Here is a 21,910-nt window from a genome sequence, read left to right on the forward strand (position 1 = left end):
AGTGCGGCAAGGCCAGCATCGAGCCAGTCAGGATGGGTCAGGCGTCACACGTGTTTTGGCGAATCTAGACTAAGTTAACAGGTTACGTCTGAAGCATAGACCAGAATTTTACTTGGCTTGTTGTGTAGTTCTTGAGAACACAATGCTGCATCTACTAGGAAGGCATCCAGTTGCTTGATACCAGGCTATACATCAGAAAAGCAGCTGTTGTGTTTCCACATGTGCACAACAGCTGACTTAGAATAATCATGCATAACCACTCCTGGCTTGGTCTAAGTATGCATCACTTCTTAAAAAAAAAAAAAAAAAAGTAAAGTAAAAGAAAAAAGTAATAAAGATAATTTAGAGCTGGAGCTGCGCAGTAGCAGTGGAGACACACAGAGACCCCAAATGGAAATGTTTCATTAAGTTAAAAAACAAACAAGAAGAACAAAAACCATAAAACACCCTCAACAGCTGTAGCATGGAAGAGCACAAGGTGATACAGCCTTGTGAAGCCTTTACAGCCTATTTCCCTACTTTAAGATAGTAAGCGGGGACATTCCATGCTACAAGGTGGGTGGGGGGGTTGCTGTTTGTTTTTGTTTAATTGTGGGGTTTTTTTGTTCGTTTGTTGTTGTTGTTGTTATTGGGGTTTGGGTTTTGTGTGGGTTTTTTGGTTTTTTTGGTTGTTGTTTTTCTTCTTTGTTAATTGTTCTATTTCCCTCCCCCTCAACCATGATTAAAATGCAATGCATGACACACACAACTCCGGGGAAAACCAAAACAACTCCCACAAAAACAAACAAAAAAAACCAAACCCACAAACACCTCAAAACAACACTTTTTTTTTTTTCCAATTTAGGCTATAGTTAATAAAAAAAAAAGACGTTGAGTTCCTGTAGTATCCTCAGTTGTCTGTATGTATATCTGCTCTACTCTACTTTTCAAATCTCTAGTTCCTATCACATGCCTTCCTTTTTCCAGCACTTCTTAGACAGCATTTCCCTCAAACTGCAAATTGTGGAGTGTTACTCTTCCGGCAAGGTGCCTGTTTAAATAAAGAATAGAAAAATGCTCTCTATCACTGAGCCTAACGTGACCAAAACCAAACCTTGGCTGCAGCAACCATGAGATGGTGAAGTTCAGGATCTTGTGTGGCAGGAACAGAATAACAAGCAGAATTGCAGCCCTGGACTTCAGCAGGGCAAACTTTGGCCCTTTCAAACAACTGCTAGGGGAAATCCCATGGGCAACACTGCTTGAAAGTAAAGAGGCCCAAGATAGCTGGTTAGCATTCAGGGACTGCTTCTACCAAGCTCAAGATCAGAGCATCCTGACACATAGGAAGTCAAGGAAGGGAGCCAGGAGACCTGCGTGGTTAAACAGGGAACTGCTGGGCAAACTCAAGTGAAAGAGGAGAGTTTACAGATCATGGAAGGAGGGGCTGGCCACCTGCGGAGAATATAAAGCTGTTGTCAGAGGATGTAGGGAGGCAACTAGGAAAGCTAAGGCCTCCTTAGAATTAAACCTGGCACGAGGGGTCAAGGACAACAAAAAGAGCTTCTTCAAATATGTGGCAGATAAAACTAACACCAGAGACAATGCAGGCCCACAGGTGCATGGGTGGGTGCCCTGGTGACAGAAGATACAGAGAAGGCAGAGTTACTGAATGCCTTCTTTGTCTTTGTCTACTCTGTCGGATGCTGTCCTGAGGAGCCCCGTACCCCTGAGGCCCCAGAGGAAGGCAGGACAATGGAGGAGTTTGCCTTGGTTGATGAGGACTGGGTTAGGGAGCAATTAAGCAATCTGGACATCCATAAATCCATGGGTCTGGATGGGATGCACCCACGGCTGCCGAGGGAGCTGGCTGAGGTCATTGCTGGACCACTCTCCATCATCTTTGCCAAGTCTTGGGAAACAGGAAAGGTGCCTGAAGACTGGAGGAAAGCAAATGTCACTCCAGTCTTCAAAAAGGGCAAGAAAGAGGACCTAGGTAACTATAGACTGGTCAACCTCACCTCCACCCCTGGGAAAGTGATGGAGCAACTTATCCTTGGTCCCATTTCAAGGCACATCAAGGATAAGAGGGTCATTAGGGGCAGTCAACATGGCTTCACCAAGGGGAAGTTGTGCTTGGCCAACCTCATAGCCTTTTATGAAGACATAACCAGGTGGATAGATGATGGCAAAGCGGTGGATGTGGTCTATCTTGATTTCAGTAAAGCATTTGACACAGTCTCCCACAACATCCTCACTGCTAAGCTGAGAGAGTGTGGTCTGGATGATCAGGTAGTGAGGTGGACTGCGAACTGGTTGACGGAAAGAAGCCAGAGAGTTGTAGTCAATGGGGCGGACTCTGGTTGGAGTCCTGTATCTAGTGGAGTGCCTCAGGGGTCAGTACTGGGGCCAGTACTGTTCAATATATTCATCAATGATTTGGATGAGGGACTAGAGTGTACGATCAGCAAGTTTGCTGATGACACCGAGCTGGAAGGAGTGGCTGACACGCCAGAAGGCTGCGCCGCCATCCAGCGAGACCTGGACAGGCTGGAGAGTTGGGTGGGGAAAAATTTAATGAAATATAACAAGGGCAAGTGTAGAGTCTTGCATCTGGGTAGGAACAACCCCAGGTTCCAGCATAAATTGGGGAATGACCTGTTAGAGAACAGCATAGGGGAAAGGGACCTGGGGGTTCTGCTGGACAGCAGGATGCCCATGAGCCAGCACTGTGCCCTTGTGGCCAGGAAGGTCAATGGCATCCTGGGGTGTATGAGAAGGGGGGTGGTTAGTAGGTTGAGAGAGGTTCTCCTTCTCCTCTACTCTGCCCTGGTGAGACCACACCTGGAATATTGTGTCCAGTTCTGGGCCCCTCAGCTCAAGAAGGACAGGAAACTGCTGGAGAGAGTCCAGCGCAGGGCAACACAGATGATTAAGGGAGTGGAGCATCTCCCTTATGAGGAAAGGCTGAGGGAACTGGGTCTCTTTAGCTTGGGGAAGAGGAGACTGAGGGGTGACCTCATTCATGTTTATAAATATGTAAAGGGTGAGTGTCATGAGGATGGAGCCAGGCTCTTCTCAGTGACAACCAACAATAGGACAAGGGGTAATGGGTTCAAACTGGAACACAAGAGGTTTCACTTAAATGTGAGAAGAAACTTCTTCACAGTGAGGGTGACAGACACTGGAACAGGCTGCCCAGGGAGGTTGTGGAGTCTCCTACTCTAAAGACATTCAAAACCTTCCTGGACACATTCCTGTGTAACCTCATCTGGGTGTTCCTGCTCTGGCAGGGGGATTGGACTGGATGATCTTTTGAGGTCCCTTCTAGTCCCTAACATTCTGTGAGTCTGTGAAAGTAGGCTTCACTCTACGGTTGGTCAGAAAAAACATCAAATTCTGTCATGATTCTCTCCGTGTTATTCAAGACTGGAATGTTCATTCACACACTAGACTGAAGAATTTGCTTTTTAGCAGATTTAACAGGAAGCCAGTTGGGAGGGTCAAAGCTGTAACTAAGGTGCTCATGCATAGTTGCATAAGACTTTAGAACCTGTTTATGCATAATTGCATGAATGAATACGAGCATGTTTCCCCCAGCATGCTCTCGCTGCCTCCTTAACCATTTTGTCACAACTGCAATAGCCTGGTTTAGCCTCTGCCCAGAAAATCCTTGCTGCTCCTTCTCTGCCTGAACACCCACAACAGGAGCACCACCAGCACAGTATCCTGCACTGAACAACGGACATGAGAGCTGGAGCAGAGCCCTGCCCCTCAGACCTCGGGCACCTCCACAGTCACACTGTCACACACTGTGTATAGTCAGGCGCACAGAGTCCGTCTTGGTACTGAGAGCAACTGTTGCTTGAGGAGAAAGAAAAAAGTCATTTGGCTTCCTTGCAGGAATAACTCCTCTAAAACCATAGGTAGATTAATGTAGAATTTCTTGCTGTAACGAGCAAAATAAATTATGAAAAACAATACATGTCCTGTATTTCTTGTATTGTACGAATTAATGCTTTCCTGATAACTAGAGTTTCCAGTGCACAGCATACAATTGCATTCCATTACAGTTAGAAGCGGTTGTTTCAGCATTAATATCATAGTATCTTTTTCCCCAAAACTGAAGAAAAAAATGTAAATGGCATGGGAATATAAGTAAAGATAAATAATTGCAGGAGTGCTTCCTCCCTCAGTGTGATTCTGAAATAATATGCATACACTGGTGGCTGTCACTCATGCCAGTGACACTTTTAAAACGAACCAGAATAGCTCTGTTTGCAGGTGTTATCAGAGCGATGCTCGTTTGCACTCTAAATATTTAGTAAGCAAGCATTCAGGCTTCATGCTTTTATACCTAGCTACCTATTTTTAATGGGACTGCATACCTAGAGCTTAATGAAAAGTTCTAAATATAAAGTTAATGTGATCTAAAATTTGCACTGAATCTTTTAAGTTGACATTTCAATTAAAAATAAATAAGATCCAGTTATATGGTGATACTGTGATAAGATGGCATTTTTACCAGTCAAGTTTCATTCTTATTCAAAGCGACAGATTTATATAAGATAGAGCCAGGAAGAACAGTCCTCCAGTCACTCAAACCGGGAAAATACAATTAAGGGTGCACTTAATCACTTCCCAAAATTCAGACACATTGGGATATCACATTTTATGGATAAATGCATTTTGCAATAAACACACTTACTTTCCCATGACTAGTCTATTAAAGCTAATATTTGCATAATAAAATTTAATTCACATCCAATTTTAACAGGAAAACACCACCAGATACACTGTAAGAGTTTATTATACACATCTATATGTGTGCACCTACCATCTACAGCTCTTGCAAGTACCTTCTTTCACTTGGTTGCAGCAGCTCTGCTGTATGATGCCAGCGTGCACACATCTACCAGCGCTGGGCTCTGGATGGAAGGTCTCTACACATGCGATGTCCCACACGTCACCTTAAGTCCCAATGCTCCCTTGTTGCTGAGCTCTGGCTGCTCCCCATAGCGTATGTACCTGGAGAGATCCCCTTCCAAGGTATTCCCAGTATTCTGGTCTAGGTCAACTCCTGCAACAAGGAATTTGTCAGGAAAGAAAGAAAAAATCCACTCATATTTTCTTCTAAGTTCTATCTAGGTAACCCAGGTTCTGTTAGTGTTGCCATAGTAAATCACATCTGACATCTTCCTAACGTGACTGCCTGAGACAAAAGTACTTAGGATACAGTGGCAGAATTGACCTGTTGTCACCAAATTCAGTTCTTTATTTAAACCTATTCACATCTCTGGCACTGTGTTCCACAGTTTACAAGTAAAACCACTATGTAAAGAAGTACTCTGTTTGCTGCATTTACAGGTTGGTGCAAAAGTAATTGCAGTTTTGGACCATGAATTTTAAATCATTATAACTAGGCTCAAACACATCTTTATTAATCAAAATAGGAACCATTACAATCAACACATTTTTGCCAATAAGAAATAAGTTTGTTCATTCTTGTAGCGTAAAAATCCATGGTTTGGGATTCAGCAAACTCTTAGAAAGCATTTTCTGTGTCCTGCTGGTTGTGGAAGTGTTTTTCTGCAGAAAGTTGTCAAGATGCTTGAAGAAGTGGTAGTCAGGTGGTGAGAGGTCATGTGAATGTGGTGGATGAGGCAAAACTTTGTATCCCAATTTGTTCAACATTTGAAGCATCGGTTGTGCAACGTGAGGTTGGGCATTGTCATGGCGAAGAATTTGGCCCTTTCTGTTGATCAGTACCGGCTGCAGGCGTTGCCTTTTTCAGTGACTGCGATGTTTTTTTGGTGCAAGTTTGGCTTTGGGAAGTGTGTTTGAAGTTCTTCTTGGTCCAATCACTGAGCTGGTTGGCACCAGTTTTTATATAAAATCCACTTTTCATCACACGTCACAATCCAATCGAGAAATGGTTTGTTGTTGCATGGAATAAAAGAAGATGATACTTCAAAATGACTATTTTTTTTATTTTTGGTCGGCTCATGAAGCACCCACTTATCGAGCTTTTTCACCTTTCCAATTTGCTTCAAATGCCGAATGACTATAGAATGGTCAGTATTGAGTTCTTCGGCAACTTCTCCTGAGGTTGCAAGAGGATGAGCTTTGATAATGGCTCTCAACTGATCATTGTCAGCTTGTGATGGCTGGCCACTACACTCCTCATCTTCAAGGCTCTCATTTCCTTTGCAAAACTTCTTGAACCACCACTGCACCACTCCACTACATTCATTAGCAGTTCCTGGGCCAAATGCCTTGTTGATGTTGTGAGTTGCCTCTGCTGCTTTACAACCCATTTTGAACTTGAATAAGATAATCACTCAAATTTGCTTTTTGTCTACCATCATTTCCATAGTCTAAAATAAATATAAAATAAACAGCAAGTAATAAATCAGTACAAAAAAAAAAAAAAACCATAAAGAAGGAAAAGCGCATTAAAATGATGTATAACATAACCACATTTATTTAAGAATGTATCCAATATCAAACAGCAAATTTAAACAATGCAAAATCCACAGTTCCTTTTGCACCGACCTAATAAATTGTTCTGCAGAAATAGTTCCTGACTGGCCTTCCCCAAGTTACTTTATAGCTACCAGCTCTAGGCCCTCAGGCTGGACAGTCCCACTCTATCTGGTCTCACCACAAAGCAGAGACCACTTCATCCTTGTGACCATGGCTGTTACCCTCCTCTGGACCTCTGCACCTACGCACAAAGCTCGCGCTGCTCACAGTTCACTCTCACATGAGGCAAAGTGGTTCACCCTGCTAGATCGGCCCAGTCATTCCTCAGTTCCAGCCAGTATCCTGCTCTTATGGTAAATGCTACTGACTAACACTTCAAAAGAAAGAAGATTTTTGTAAAAAATCCAGAAATTGCAATTGCTCAGAGGCTTCTTCCACTGGAATGTTTTGCTGTCAGACATGTTTTAAAAGACACAGGAATTTCCTGTGGAGCAGAATTTGTGGCTCCCGACACTGAGGGCTAATGGCCATGTTCTGACAGACTGCCTTTGGATCTGGTTTCTAAAATCCTTTACACAGAGAGGTTTTCTTGAGCATTTGTTAGAAACCGGACCTTTTCCATCAGGATTTTTGATTCTTTCACTGTTACAGCCAGTTCCTCAACTTCTATATTTGCTGTTGGCAGCACAAGTCATGCAAGTCTTGTCATTAGTTTTTGTCACCTAATCAACAGCTTGTCAAGATCCAGGCTCTTATTTGGTGGTAAAGACTCACAAGAAGCCTCCATGTTTAGGGAGCCAAAACAAAACAGGCGGGGTATATTTTTTTTGTATTCTTCAGAAAATTTGTTTCCCGTGGGACTTTTTAAGCTTTCTGGTCTAGACTAAGAGTGGAACAGAGACACCTTTTACTTTTAATGACCAAATAAAAATAAAGTAGATCACCAAAAACTTCCACTAGCAGCCAAAGAACGGCCAGGATGCTGAAGCCTCTAGTGTGAATGTTCCCTAGTTGCCAAAAGCTTGCATGGTTCAAAGCTCCTCCCAAGTTATCTGCTAATTCATGACAGGCAAAAAACTCAAAGAAATCCCTTAGCCCCACAGCTCATTCTAGAAACCTCAAAAAGAAAGGCTATTTACCTCTAACTCCTCTGAGCTCTGCTGTCTGTACGTATGTTGACATTGAATTTACTGTGCAAACACCAAAAGCCAGAGAACTTCCACCCCAGCGGTACTCACAAAAGCACACATACCTTGCCTCCTCTTGCTCTGTTCTTGCAGAGGGTGGCCCACTTGTTATAACAAGTTACAGTGTCACAACGAAGTCAAATCAATTATCCTGCTTCTACAGGAAGACTGCTACATCCCTCAAATCTTCTCATCACAGGCCCAGTAATGCAAGTGGACTTTCTGAAGATCTCTGTTAACATAAAAGGAAAAAAAATACCTGCAACACCCAATAATGCAATTAATATTGTCTGTTAAGTGAAATCTGAAATCTAAAATCATCCTAAGGAAATGTTCAATTTGCATTCTGATCGCAGCCTTTTTTCCACTTTCCTCCCAGGCAATAAATAGCACAGCCAATGATGAAAGCTACCTTCAAGGAAAGATTCCCACCTGCCTGTTCAAAGGTCTTCAAAAGACCTCCTGGGAAGGTGGGAGAACAGAGAGAGGCCTCCCAGCAGCAGGCACAGGCCAGAGACAGCTGCCAAGGGCTCTGAAACTGCAGGAAAAAATGTCTCGTCCTTTTCCGCTCCAGCAGGCAAACTGGGACACTGGGCAGAGACAGCTCATGAGAGGACAGCAGCCTGCCTGCACACCACCCATTTGCCCACACCGATATCTCATGGTGCTCTGCATAATAAACACGGTTTCTCTTACTAATGGACAATCAAGCATGTGCCAGACCCCATCCAGTCCTCAGGTCATTAAAAGGAGGACCTGAGACTCAGGTGGTAGCACCTGAGATTGGCAGTAAAACTCTCCAGGAATGGAGAGGCAGGAGTTTGAGGCTCTGATCAAAGAGCTGTACACAAGGACTTGAAACCAAGACTTTCTCACCAGCAAGCTCCGTATGGCTGTGCCCTGACAGAGCCTGCGGGTTATTTTGGACATGAGAGGTGTCAGAAAGCAGATTAATGCAACCTAACTAGGATATGGGGAATGCATCCACCACGATTCACAGGCTGGCCCTGAAGCAAAACGACTGGCTTAATTTATAAGGCATGGAAGTTAATCTCAGGATACTTCCAGTTCACCTGTTTATGATCGAACAGTATAGCGTAATTCAAATCCATGTCCTGGAAAGGTGAACAGCAAACAGCCACACCAGCTGCTCAGGGCACCAGCTTCCAATCATCTGCCCTCTTCCTTGCACAAGTAATGTCAGAAGATGAACACCTTATTCAAGTAATTATCCATCCTCATCCCTTGACTGCACACCTTATTCTGACTGTGCTGCCACTGTATCCTACATCCCCTCAACTATACAGGATTTCTTTTACTAAAAATATGAAATAATGCAAACACACCAAATACCACAGTGCCATGCCTTTAAAAAACAGAACAAAACCAAACCCCACACACCAAAAACCAAACAAACAAACACACACCAAAACACTTGAACCACAGTATTTTCTTCTCTTCTTTTTTTTTTTTTTTTTAAATAAGGAAGAAATTTCAGACAACCCAAGTCAGCAGACAAATTAAAACAAACAAGTCTTTCTGATCAAAATGTGCTCTTTCTAGAGACTGAGACTCACTCATTAACTCCAGATTCTTCAGCTGTTGGGAAATACAATTTGACAATTTGTAGAGGAAGATTGATGTTTATTTACATACATCTATAAATAAAGACTTCGTACCGTGACACCAGCCGCTCAGGTGCATGATAGAAGTTCCGCATCAGGATTTTGGGCGAGGAACTAGTGAGGGTCCTTTTCTAACACCAGCTGAAAAATGTGCTTTCCCTTATCACCTCTGGCACTGGTGAAGAGGAGGGCTGCATCTGCCAGGTACCTCAAACTGCCTCCGGCCATCTCAGGCTAGAGAAAGGTCTGTCAGCTTTTGCCAAATGAGTTAGAAGACAGTGATGCAAAGATACTGTGTGGAAGGAAAAACAGAAGCTTTGCAAAGTGGGATTTTCCTCTTAATAATTGAAAGATGAATTTCGCGCTGGCTCCAGCAGCTTTCCATCTACAGACAGAAGTAAAGAAAAGGGAAACAATGAATAGTGCGACTCACTGCCAGAAAGATTGCAGAAATACACCTTTCATGAGAATCTTCAAATATGAGCAGAAGGAAAACTTGCGGGATGGATAGTTTCAGCAAGGCCAAACCATGTAAACAAGAGATATCAAGGAAAAATAATGGCGGAGGGGAGAAGAAGGATCCAAATGAATTTGAATTTGTCAGGGCTACAGAGCCTGCGTTTCCTGACTAATAGCAATACCTTGAACTACTTAACCACAAAGAGGCTTCTTGAACAAAGTTATGCCCTTAAGGTTGTTTACACAACAGCTGGGAGTCTTGATCCTGCCAGCTGTGCATGTCCTCTCCTCCAGCTGCAAAATCTTTTATCTATGAAAAAGCCCTGGTCAAAACCAAGACAGAAGTGCAGAACCCAGAAGAAAAGGAGACCTGAGGCAACTGATTTAGGACTCTGCTCACCGTTTTCTTTAGCACATTCTCCCTGGTTCTGAGTAGCCCGATCCACTTACTTCTGAAGGAGCAGTGGACAGTCAGACATACTGAGGAGGGGGGAAAAAGATGGCAATAAGTGGTTGGTCCTTTTACGTTGGCTGTAAATCCCAGTACAACACACAGTGCACAGCATCAATTCTGAACAAGTGCAGGCAGATATGCAGCATGCTGCTTGCCCTCAGCACAGAGCAGCAGAGATAAAATAAGGCTCTCTAGCAAGATGTAAAAATATGCAGATCTGTTGTAAATACGAGTCCAGTTTTAAGGAGGTCTAATCTCTTCTAATTCCAGAAAAACATCACTACTACCCTGAGAGAGTAAGCGCACCCACAGAGCCCAAACAGCCCTACAGCAGATGCAGATTTCAGCCCGTAATGTGAGCATTTTTAAGGAGCAATGTGGTGCAAGAAGGCTATTCACCAACATTAAAAAAAATAAATGAAAGCATTCAAATAAGCTCAAACCAAAACTTTGATAGGGGCAACATGGTAGCTATACCTTGGTGGATTAGTGTGTGTCAGAAGTTTTTTAGAGAGAGATAAAGTACTGAGCAAGTACAGCTCTCTCCATCTGAACCATACAGGAACATAAACCTTACTGGAGGTGATCTAGTCACCAATGCCACAACTGCTTTGCTGTAACTCCAGCAGATCTGGTGATGGATCACAAAGCCTATAAGTTGTTTCATGTCATGCTTGGTGTTAAAATACTACATGTTTTTGCAGATTTGCAGGAGGAAAGTTGAGGACTAACAGCAACTCCCCTAGCTCTTGGAAAGGATTCATACCAAGAGGAACCACTAAGCCACCCGATGCCAGAAAAACACGAACAACATAAGCCCTGAAATCTCCCTTTCTGCCACAGGGACTCAAGCTTTGCCCTGCCCAAATGGCGAGACCAAAAGCATGAACCGAGAGACTCTCTGAAGAGATGATTTGTCTCTTTTTTGTAGGATGTTTTTACTGAGGTCTCTTTGGAGTTCCCTAGTAGGGAAGGCAGACATACTCAACACTGACATTATGTAGCCCTACCATTAGGCATCATTCACAAGAGATTTTTTTTTCTCTCTTGCTGAATGTACACTATTCTTCCTATGTGGGACTGTTCGACTATGTCTGGTGAGTTATTACCAAGAAGAATGAAAGTAGGATGCATCACTCAAAAAGACTGACTAACATTTACAGCTCAATCTGTGATCAGTTATTTAACCAATTTCAGTTGTGAAAACTTAACTGTAGTTAAAAAAACCAAAACAAACACACTCTAAAAAAATCTGAATCCACTTGAAAACGGTTAAAGAGACGAATTAGCAAAAAAAACATAAATCAACCAACCAAAAGAAAAAAAAAAAAATCATCAAAAAACCACACCGTGAACAGCCAACTAGATAGAGGCAGGGAACATCTATATTGTCTTTGCAAAGCAATAACTATTACGATTGGCAGCTCTGAGAGTTAAACAGAGCAAGCCTTCCAGTGCTTTGACCTCCAGTAGGTCATGTTCACAAGTCAGTGACCATAAGAGCCAAACTGGCATTCCCAGTGCCCACGACAATAGATCCAATTACTTCAGCCAACAAGCATTACAAGGAAAATGCAGCACTTAAAGGTCCTATTGCTTAGTTAATTCAAATACATCTACCTGCAGATATAAAGATGAGAGAACAGCACTCTTACCACGTCTGTATACTATACACGCTCTGGTTTCTTAACTTTCCTTACACATTTTGTTTTCCTAATCTTCTATCTCTGTTTTGCCTTTTTTTTTTTTTTTCTTTTTTTCCTGGTGTTTAGCTGTTTGGAAACACTTTACCCTAAGTCAAACCAAACCAGGGCCAAGTAAATAGATTTGATAACAATTTGTTTTGTGAATGTCATTCTTCCTGACATTATTCACTGCAATTTTTCAGACATGGCCAATAGAAAAGATTATTTTGTTCTTCTTTCAATTGCAGATGCATAGATTTAGGTGTTCAGTAAAAAAAGAAAAAAAATAAATGCAAGTTTCATACTTACTATTGTGACTTTTTTGATTTTGCTAAGTAAACTAACAGTTCAAATAATTCATTTAGAGGAAAAAGAAGAAACAGAAACCTTCAGTAAGTACACTGCCGAAGCAAATAAGTTCAAAAGGGATTAACAGCTTTTTATAAAAATCAGATTAAAAAAAATCACAAACATGTAAGATCCAGCAACACCTACCAGATACCCCAGCCCCAGTAACATTTGAGGAATGGCTGGGACCAAATCTCCATGAAAAACTCTTCACAAGTATTCAGCATCCTCTACCCTGTCCTGCTGGGGGGGCACAGGGTTTGCCTTCCTTCCTGGAAGGCCTAAAGGCCATCACCAAATCCAGCACCTCTGTGCACTCCCACACTTGTACCTCAGCTCCTATGCCGCCCAGGTGTGCCAGCGCTGGCTCCCTCTCACACAACACAGGGAAAATATCGCCATCAAAATCCTCTCTTACCTCGGTATTCTCCCCAGGCAGACAGAGCTCTGCTCAACAGCTTCAAAGTGGCAGAGAAGAATGTCCCGACTGCTGTCTGTGGGCCCAGCAACATGTAGTGATTGCAGCAGAGGAGCTGTACGACCTGAAAGGTGAGTGGAATGTGCACTATAATGTGACTGTTTATAGCGAGGCTATTTGTGTCTACTTTGTAAATGTCCCCATTTACTTTAATTAAAGTGATGCTAGAAGAGCCAAAACAAAAACGCATATCTAGAGTATAGTAGACAAAACTAACTGTGGAAGCGATACTGCCCCAGAAAAATGCCATGTATCCATTTTTGCAAGGTTGCTAATTATGTATTATTAAGGACATTATACACTGACCTATTAATTCATCTAGGGCCCTTTGTTGCCCTATTATCAATAACAAACAGGAACCTTCTGTACTATTTTGGGCAATGACCTTTCTCCACAGCATTGTAGTGTATCTTGAGCCAGAAGCTTCAGGAGCTGTAATTCCAGCTCCACTGTAGACTTGCTGCATGAGGAGTGAAAGTCACTTTAACCTCTTGGGGACTGTTTCTTTTTCTGTGAAGTTGTAGTGACACTTGCCTACCTCTCAGCTCTGTGTAGTGCTTTACCAGGTTCAAGTATTTGAGGAGAGCTTTGTGAATGCAAAAATGCCAGATCAGTGTGACACGTTGCTGAAGCTGTGTAAGGATTTTAACACAGCAGAAATTCAGCTGCAGCTGGAAGAACATATTGAACAGAGCTACAAGATTCCCATTTCTCAGGTGAGAACTTACAGTCACTAGCTTTAGGTTACACGTCACCACTTAGTGACATTTAACTTGTCAGTGATTTTAGACAAAGAGTTTCTCAACGCACAAGAAAGAAAAACTCAGTACTTGTTCCCACCTACATGCCAGCAGAATTCGGGGTGATGTTAACAACTCACATAATGGCAAAGGATGCTCCTAAAATAACAGCATGCAAAGACCATAGGATGAAAATTACTAGGATGAGCAAAACACACAGGGGATGCTCAGTTTATGCAGTCTGGTACATTTCAAAGGTCAAAAAGAATAGTTGGGTTATAGGAAGTTACAGAGATTAAAAAAATAGAGCAGACACTGTAACAACACCAGCTCTTTCTCTCTCACTCTAAATAAATAAAAGTCATGACTAAATGAAGTCATTCTGAAAACATGAATTATTTAATTTGCTTTGGCACAATATTCCCAGGCTTAACCCCCTCAAGTTGCGGTAAAAGGCGGGAAATGGTCTGATCCATTTCCAAATTACAGGAATGTGCAGAAGCACACAATAACACTACAGGAAGGCTATACTCCCAACTTAGAAAAAGCAATCACTTAACTCTTTTCTGAGGGGCAGAGATCAAGCTATTTTCAACATCTCACTTCTGCCTCGCTACAAAAGAAAAGGCTATATACTGATACAATATTTGAAAGCTGTCTAATAACCCCCTTTCATAATTTCACCAACAGCTTCCAAAAAAAACTTAACTCATGGCTTCAGACCCACCCCGCTGGAGGAAATTCCATTTGTAACTAACAGCACAATTCAGATTACCAAATCTGCATCCCCAGTTCTTCAGAAATAAAGTGACTTCCACAGTGTGGAAGAATTAACCTGAAAGCCACAACACCACACCCACATATATGTGAGGAAGTTCCCCAGGTGAACACTGTTTTTCCATCGTGATGATCTTCAAATGCCCTCAAAAACTCTTTAGCTATTATTTAAAAGCACTTTGTTTTTCCAGACAGATAGACCACAATATATTTGACACAGATGTTTAAGCATGACAGGATTCAAGTTTTGTAAGAAATAAATTATAGCAGTTATTGAAATCCATGTTTGAATTTAATATTTAATATGTTTCTACTGACAGATTGCATTTACTGATTTTAATTAACAGTGCCCAGAAATAGCTTATCGATGTTCTTCAGATTGAACTAAGGCAAAATTGTAGACCTGGGCTATGGATCCATGGATATATACAGAAAACAAAGGACAGGAATATGTATTACATAACAAGTGGCTGGGTCTAACACCTAGGAAAGAGAGACATTTCTTCTCCTGGGTAGAAAGCTTTGATTTCTGTGGAACATCTTGATGTGAACACACAGGCCCTCATGGTCACTTTTGCTTCTACGACTTGTTCACGAACATTTTGGAATTAATTTTCTTCTACCTGACAACTTAATGAAAAAAACCTCAATTTAATCAGTAGCCCGAGACAAGGGGGTCGAGAAACCAGGCAGTTGCTAAGGAAGCCTTTTACCAGCGCACCCTCATCTGGGGCAAACGCACCCGTACTGTGGTGTGACCCCGCGGAGGAGCTCCCTGCCTACCAGCTGGGATGCTGCAGAGAGCGCGGCAGGGCCGAGCGCTGCTATACAGCCCCATCTTCGGGCTCTCTATACGTACTGCAACCCAGAGGGACCGACCGCTGTTGCTCCCGCTCGCAGCCAGTGCCCGTTCAGCAGGTTGGTCCTAAAAACACTTTCTAAGCAATTTCATTTTCGCTGGCAGAGTTTCATCAAGAATCATCTAGAAAACGAAGTTACTAAGAAGTTGGCTGAGGAGTAATTTTCAGAGTAAAAAGATAAACCTTGGTCATTTGTAGCAATTTTTTTATCTCCAATGCAATTTCTTGGTATGCAAACAAGGTATTTTCCTATAATACAAGCACTCTAGATAAACACAGGAGAGAAAATGTTATGCTTTCAGATTTAGAAGCTGAAAAACAAGAGTAGCCTTAATTCTATCCAGCTTGTGCAATATTTAAATCTGTATTTCATATATTCAATGCAAAATCATTTTTCTTTGTAAGTTATAGAAGTCTTGTTTTTAAAAATATTTTCTTCTGGGGTGATTTTATGATGCAATCTATATGAGGGGACGCCATGCTAACCTCAGGATCCACTTAGTCTTAATCTTAAGCAGCAGCCAATAAAGAAAAAAACCAAAACCCATTGAAACTGTCCCACAGGAAACTCCCTGCACCTCAGATGCTTACTAAGTGATACACGTTCAAAAAGTTAGATGAGAGCTATCCAGACTAGATTCATTTATAGGATCTGTGCATGTCTGCAGAGCAAGGTTTTCTAAGATGAAAGAGTTGGCAGTGGACCAAACATGAGTATTTTAATTATTCCAGTTATCCCTCTGAAATCTCCTGTCTCACTGAATGTGAAATTTACTTCCCCAAAACGGAAAACTGACTCATCTACTGGGACAAAACTCAGGCAGCCTTTGTTCATTTTATTTGATTGAGCTCTGTAAGATACCATACACTTGCTGTGTTTTTGACACGACACATAGGACAGGAAACACTTTTTTCTGTAGCTGCCTTTTCTGGAATATCTGATCTCAATTGCACGATTAGAGCAATATTAGTACTCTTCATGTATTTTATGAGATTGGGACAGCTGAACAGCAGAGTTTCTCTTTGAACTTCAGAAGGGAAGCAACACCAGAGCATAAAAGGCTTGTGAAACACATGCTGACCTTTTAATATGTTGACCTGTACTGCTGTTAACAGCTGTCAACAAATCCTGAAGTGTGGGTAGAGGGGAGAAGTAAGGGAGATGAAACCAGCAGACTGAAAACGCATTATTTTCCACATAATGTCCACAAAGCTTAAATGTCTCAGAATCACAGCATTTTTGGCAGAGAAAGTATACAAATACTTAACTGTTTCTTACTTGTATCTAGAAGTTAAGGACAAACATCTGGGTAACAGCAAAAGCTTCTAGTCTAAGCTTCTGACATCATAAGGCACATAAATTGTTGCAGTTTGTGATGTCACTAAAGATCCTTTGTCCAGTTAGACTAACAATTTACAGTTTAGAAGTAAGGTGAAACAAACAACTTACTCTTCGCTCTTACTCTACAGGCTTTGCCGGATTTGATCAAACTTAAACAAACAAACCTAAACACAACACAACTCCCTTTTGTATCTACATTCAGTGCAGATCCCTAATCATTTTCAAACACAGTCAATATCCCTTCTAGTTCAGTTTGTGAAATCCCTCCTAAAATATGTAAATCAGGAAATTCTTACCACCCTAATTGCCCTTTCCTCTGTGGATTATTTTACCTACTCCAAAATACTGGGAAAGCTTCTCTACATAAGCATAATCTTTACTGTCATGGCTGAAGTCTGTTCCTCCTGCCATGAGAGGGGGTCTAACATCATAGCCTGGGAACCAGCTCAACTCCAGTTTAGCACAACTGGTTTGTCTCTAAACTTCCCAGCCTCCACACCTTCCTTTTTCTTCACAGACTTAAGGGCAAAGGTAACGAAGGACTCAAGAAGAGCCTGTTTGCCACAGGTGCTGCTAACAGACACTGAACAACAGTTTTGCATGACTTCAGAAATCCTTGCCTTCTGCTGGTGAGCTCTGTCCAAGCCTGGGTTCACCAAGGTTACAGGAAAAGAAAAGGTTGTACATTTGTTGATCAGCACTTCTAAGCAACATGTCATAAAACCTAACATTACTCTTGTCTTCCGCTGGTTGCAATTAGAAAACTACAAACAGGATCTTTGTGTCATAGATTCAGGGTTGAGAGAAACCTTTAGGAGTGCGACTTGGTAAACCTGCAAGTCACAACTCAATGAGAGGAACAGGCTGCCCAGGGAAGTGGCTGAGTCACCATCCTTGGACATATTTAAAAGACACATAGATGAGGTTCTTCAGGACATGGTTTAGTGGCATACTTGGCAGTACTAGGTTAACAGTTGGACTCAATGATCTTAAAGGTCTTTGCCAACCAAAACGATTCTATGATTGTATGTTCATTATGCATCCTTGGCCATAGCAGTCTGCTACAGTGCAGGTCAGCTCAGTCATCTGAGGTTATAATAGGTTATAATCTTTAGGTTATAATAGTCACTTTCAATTGAAGAAACAAAGCAAAAATAATGTTAATCCCTGATTAACTTTATGAATATTTGAGTAATTTTAAAAGGTACATAACTGAACTAAAGTCTTTTTATACTAACGCTGGATAAGATCTAAACATGAGAGAAATTAAAGGCATAGAATGTAACTAATATACAGCAGGAAGTCATTTTGCTATAGTATTTTAAGGAAAAATACAGGAATCTCATCACGCATTCTGATTGTTAGAAGTGAACAATCATTTACTCAAACTACAAGGGCTTCTAGCTTTTCCCCACTCAGAGCACGATTACAAACAAAATCACCTAGTTCCAAAGGACAAGTGCCTGCATTAGACTGGTCCCCCTCAATACACAAATCCAAAAGACAAAAAAAATGTATTGAATTTATTATTATTGTAAATCTCACACAGCAAACACTGTGGATCACATCAGCTTGTGAGGCTTGCCAGTGAATTGTCTAAGATAATTCTTAGGCTCCCATGAGAGAAAAAAAAAAGAGAAAAATAGAGTACATGCTCTTCTCATTGCCATATCTTCTCCATAGACTACCATGAATGCCAGCTCCTCTTTTCTTTATTTGTTCACCAGCTGAACCATACCCTGGTATGGCAGCAGTGAACAGAATTGCTTATGAGTTTTTCCTTTTGAAATTTTTATTCTCAACCCACAATTTTTGTTAATGTTCTAATATGGGTTGTGTGGGCTATTTTTAAATAAACTGTAAGGAATGTGACCATGGAGTATGTGAGACAGTATTTTTTTTGGAAGAGGAACCCTGTTGTTAGCTAACCACTGCACTGTAGTTTGTCCAAATCATAAGTTCCAGGAAAACACACTGATTTCTCTTTAAATACATGTTTTATCTACCTCTGTTCAATAATTTTTCAAATACTATGTGTTTTAGAATAGTCCAGCAGGAATAGTTACTGAAGCATTAAGCTCTGTAAAAATGTTTCTCATATTAAGACACAGATAACATTACTTCTCAACTGTGTCTCCAAGGTGGGAGCAATAGAGCACTCTGAGCAAGGAAAAGTAAAAGGGAAAGAAGGATGTTTACACCAGGACAGAGCAAGTCAATAATTGAGTCTTGCCACATTAATTTAAGAAAGAAAATTTTAGGAATGGAACTGCATGGGATTTAAAAAAATAATAAAGTTCATTTGCATTCTTTAGCTTTGCTCAATCCCCATCTCCAAAAATCTCAAAACTCATAAAAAGACAGCAAACACACTGCAGATTTCACACATAAAGAAACAACAGTATGTGAGGAGAACATGAAGACCGAACAAGCATGCTAACAGGAAGTAATGCATTTACAAAAGGCGAGGGCAGATTAGATATCAAGAAAAAGTTTTCTACTACTTAAAGCAGGACATTACGACAGAACTGTAGTCAAGAAGGGGTCACGGGGTCCTGTCACTGGAAACAGAGAGATTAGATATGAAAGGAATAAGTCACACTGGGAGCATGAACTTGCTAAGAGCATTTTTTCAACCTTAAGTAACATTGCCGTAAATATACATAGGGCTTGGAGTAAAGACTACTGAACTGTAACCCTTACGCTCTACTGACCTGTTTTGAGTCCTGGGTGAATCACTTGATCTCACCACACTTGATTTTCCAGCTGTGAAATACCAATATAAACATGTATTACACAGGAACCTGGGGAAAAGTTTCACACTTACATACAACTGCAAAGCTTTGTAGAACACCAAAGTTTCTGTATCTGAAAAGTTCGTTCCTTACCTCCCATATCAATTTCTCTAACAATTTGTCACACCTCTAGCTATAAACTTAAGCTTGCTAGTATTTTCTCATAAAGTTATAGTAATTTGTCACAAAGCTATAGTAACTCCTCACACTGTTCTGCAGAAGCTGTGGTTTTAAATGTTACCACGAAAGCAACTTAACAACTCCAGCAACTAAGAATATGTCAACATCCCACTCAACAGATTTGTTTACTATGTCTTTCAGAAGTCTGTTTACTTGAATGACAACATTTTAATGCATTTTACCCCATTTAATCCCATAGAACTAGAAATGATGAGCTGGAAATGCTCTTCCCCTTCTTAGGAAATACTGAATTGTTTACTAAATTGCAGCCTACCAGCCAAAGTTATGCAGTATTTCTGAAGACAATGCATTTCCCCAGCCTGTGAGGACATAAAGAAAACTGCATAATTAACTGAACAACAGTTGACTCCAAAACATGTCACAGCAAAATTTTGCAAGCTATAAAATTAACAAATTGATTCTCAGATGTGAGGCTCAGTTTATAGTTTGCTCAGTATGGCTTTTCAATTTGCTAGGGGAATCACTGAAAAACAAAGCAGGAACCCTTACACATTGCGCCATTTCCAAAGCACCTTTTCAGTATAAAGCTGTTTCTCTGCCTCCTGAAACAGGAGGCACAAATGAACATATATCAAAGGCAAATCTAATTTTCATTTGACACGCTACTTCAAGAGGAAAATGCAGTTGAATAAAAAGTAGAACTTGCTTAAGCCATTACACTGTCTTCTGCTAAGAGTTCATTAGTAAATTAAAGATACTTCAAAAGAAGCAACAAAACGAGAAAAGCCTATGGCTTCAGCGGATTGACAGATCTGTGTCCAGAAAACACATCCTGAAGGAATGGTAAAACGTATTCTGCTTGAGCAGCTGTCATTTAACAAAGCCACAGGTTCTAGCTCACGTGTAACAGGCATAGAAAACAGCATTCTTTCACAGAAAACAAAAAAAAAAAGGGTTTGATCTAACAGATAAGCACAAATAAGGACACCTTAAAAGCTGTCACCTGAAACAAATGGACTATCAAAAATTTGAGAACTCACTAGTTAGGATGCTGCTGCTCTCATTAATTCATTTTCCACCAGGCTGTCATTTCTTCTACTAGGTACCATCAAAATAGTTAACTTTTAAAGCTGAAAGGAAGTAGACATTGGTTTTGGTTTGAGGCACTTTCTGTTATATTCAATAGAGACCTAAACTGGTTTTAAATGAAAAAAGCCTCAAAGTACTCCTTTTTTTTTTTCACAACAACTCAGCATGTAACAAAGTTCCTGTGCTTCTTCCACCCCTACATTCCTTCAGTTAGTTCTACGTAACTGATGGCAGCAATCCTGAATTACTCATTTGGGATTCACAGTTTAAGAAACAGGAATAAGAGGGTCACAGCACTTAAGTTCTGACAATGTAAGTGGTGGAAACCACTAATACCAGCTACAGCGGCGCAAAATTTCTTAACAAATGCCCTAGCTCCCTGTCCCACAAACGCCACGATGCTCTTTGCTAGAATTTCACTCCAAATATACATGGGGATCCTTGTTTTTAATTACAAATTATTTTTTACTTTATGTTGCTGTTTGCTTTTTACTTTCTGGTCACACTTCTGGTGTAAAGATATATGGACAATAAAAGAGTAAACTATCATACAGTAGAATAATAACTGAAATACTAGCACTAAGGATGGAGGTTTCTTCTGCATCATTTAATATCCACCATTTTCACAAACCAGAGCATACAAAATCCTCAGCACTTTCAACACTTAAATTGCCAAATTATATCTAGGTTGGAATCAAAATTCTGAAGCACAGAGGTCTAGCAAGAAGGAGTAAACTTAGCTAGGAACACAATATAATGATAGGGGTGGGGAAAGAAAAATAAAATATTACTCAGAAAAAAAAAAAAAGCATCTAAATAAACCAATTTACTGGTACTTGTCTCAAAAATCCACACTCAGGTTACTTCAGGTTAGTAGAACTCAAATCCTCTCTCAAAGACATACATCTCAGGAAGCCAAACAGCTAAAACCAAGCTAAAGTAAAAATGAAACAACTCTCCCATTTAGTATGTGTCCAGAAAATCAAGACTATAAAAATCATTGCTTCCAATTTTTTTTTTTTTTTTCCAAAAAGGTCAATTCATGTAAGCAAGACTAGACACAAATTTCCTACTTTGCTGCTTTTCTGTCAGGTTCCTAAAAATCTGCACTTTTCCACACTACTCTTCAAATTTAGTAGCTACCAGATGAGCTCTGCTTTCTAGACTGCGGCTTAGAAAAAGCTTCCTCCAGCTTAGTTCTCAAGGGAAATTAAAAAAAAAAAACAACCAACCAACACAACAAAACAAAAAACACACAGCAACAAAAATCCCAAACACGACTGGGCACTTTGAACATTAAGAACTTGGTTTAGCGAGATCAGAACACCTCAAACCATTATTATTAGAGATCAATTCCAGTATAAAGACATTTTCTGTTAAAACATCATGGGTGACATTTTTTCCATTTGATATCTGCATTTTAAAGTCTGATTAAATTTCACTTTTGTGTTAAAACATCTATTTA

Source organism: Patagioenas fasciata, chromosome 4, assembly GCF_037038585.1.
Source record: "Patagioenas fasciata isolate bPatFas1 chromosome 4, bPatFas1.hap1, whole genome shotgun sequence".
In the NCBI taxonomy this organism is placed as follows: domain Eukaryota; kingdom Metazoa; phylum Chordata; class Aves; order Columbiformes; family Columbidae; genus Patagioenas; species Patagioenas fasciata.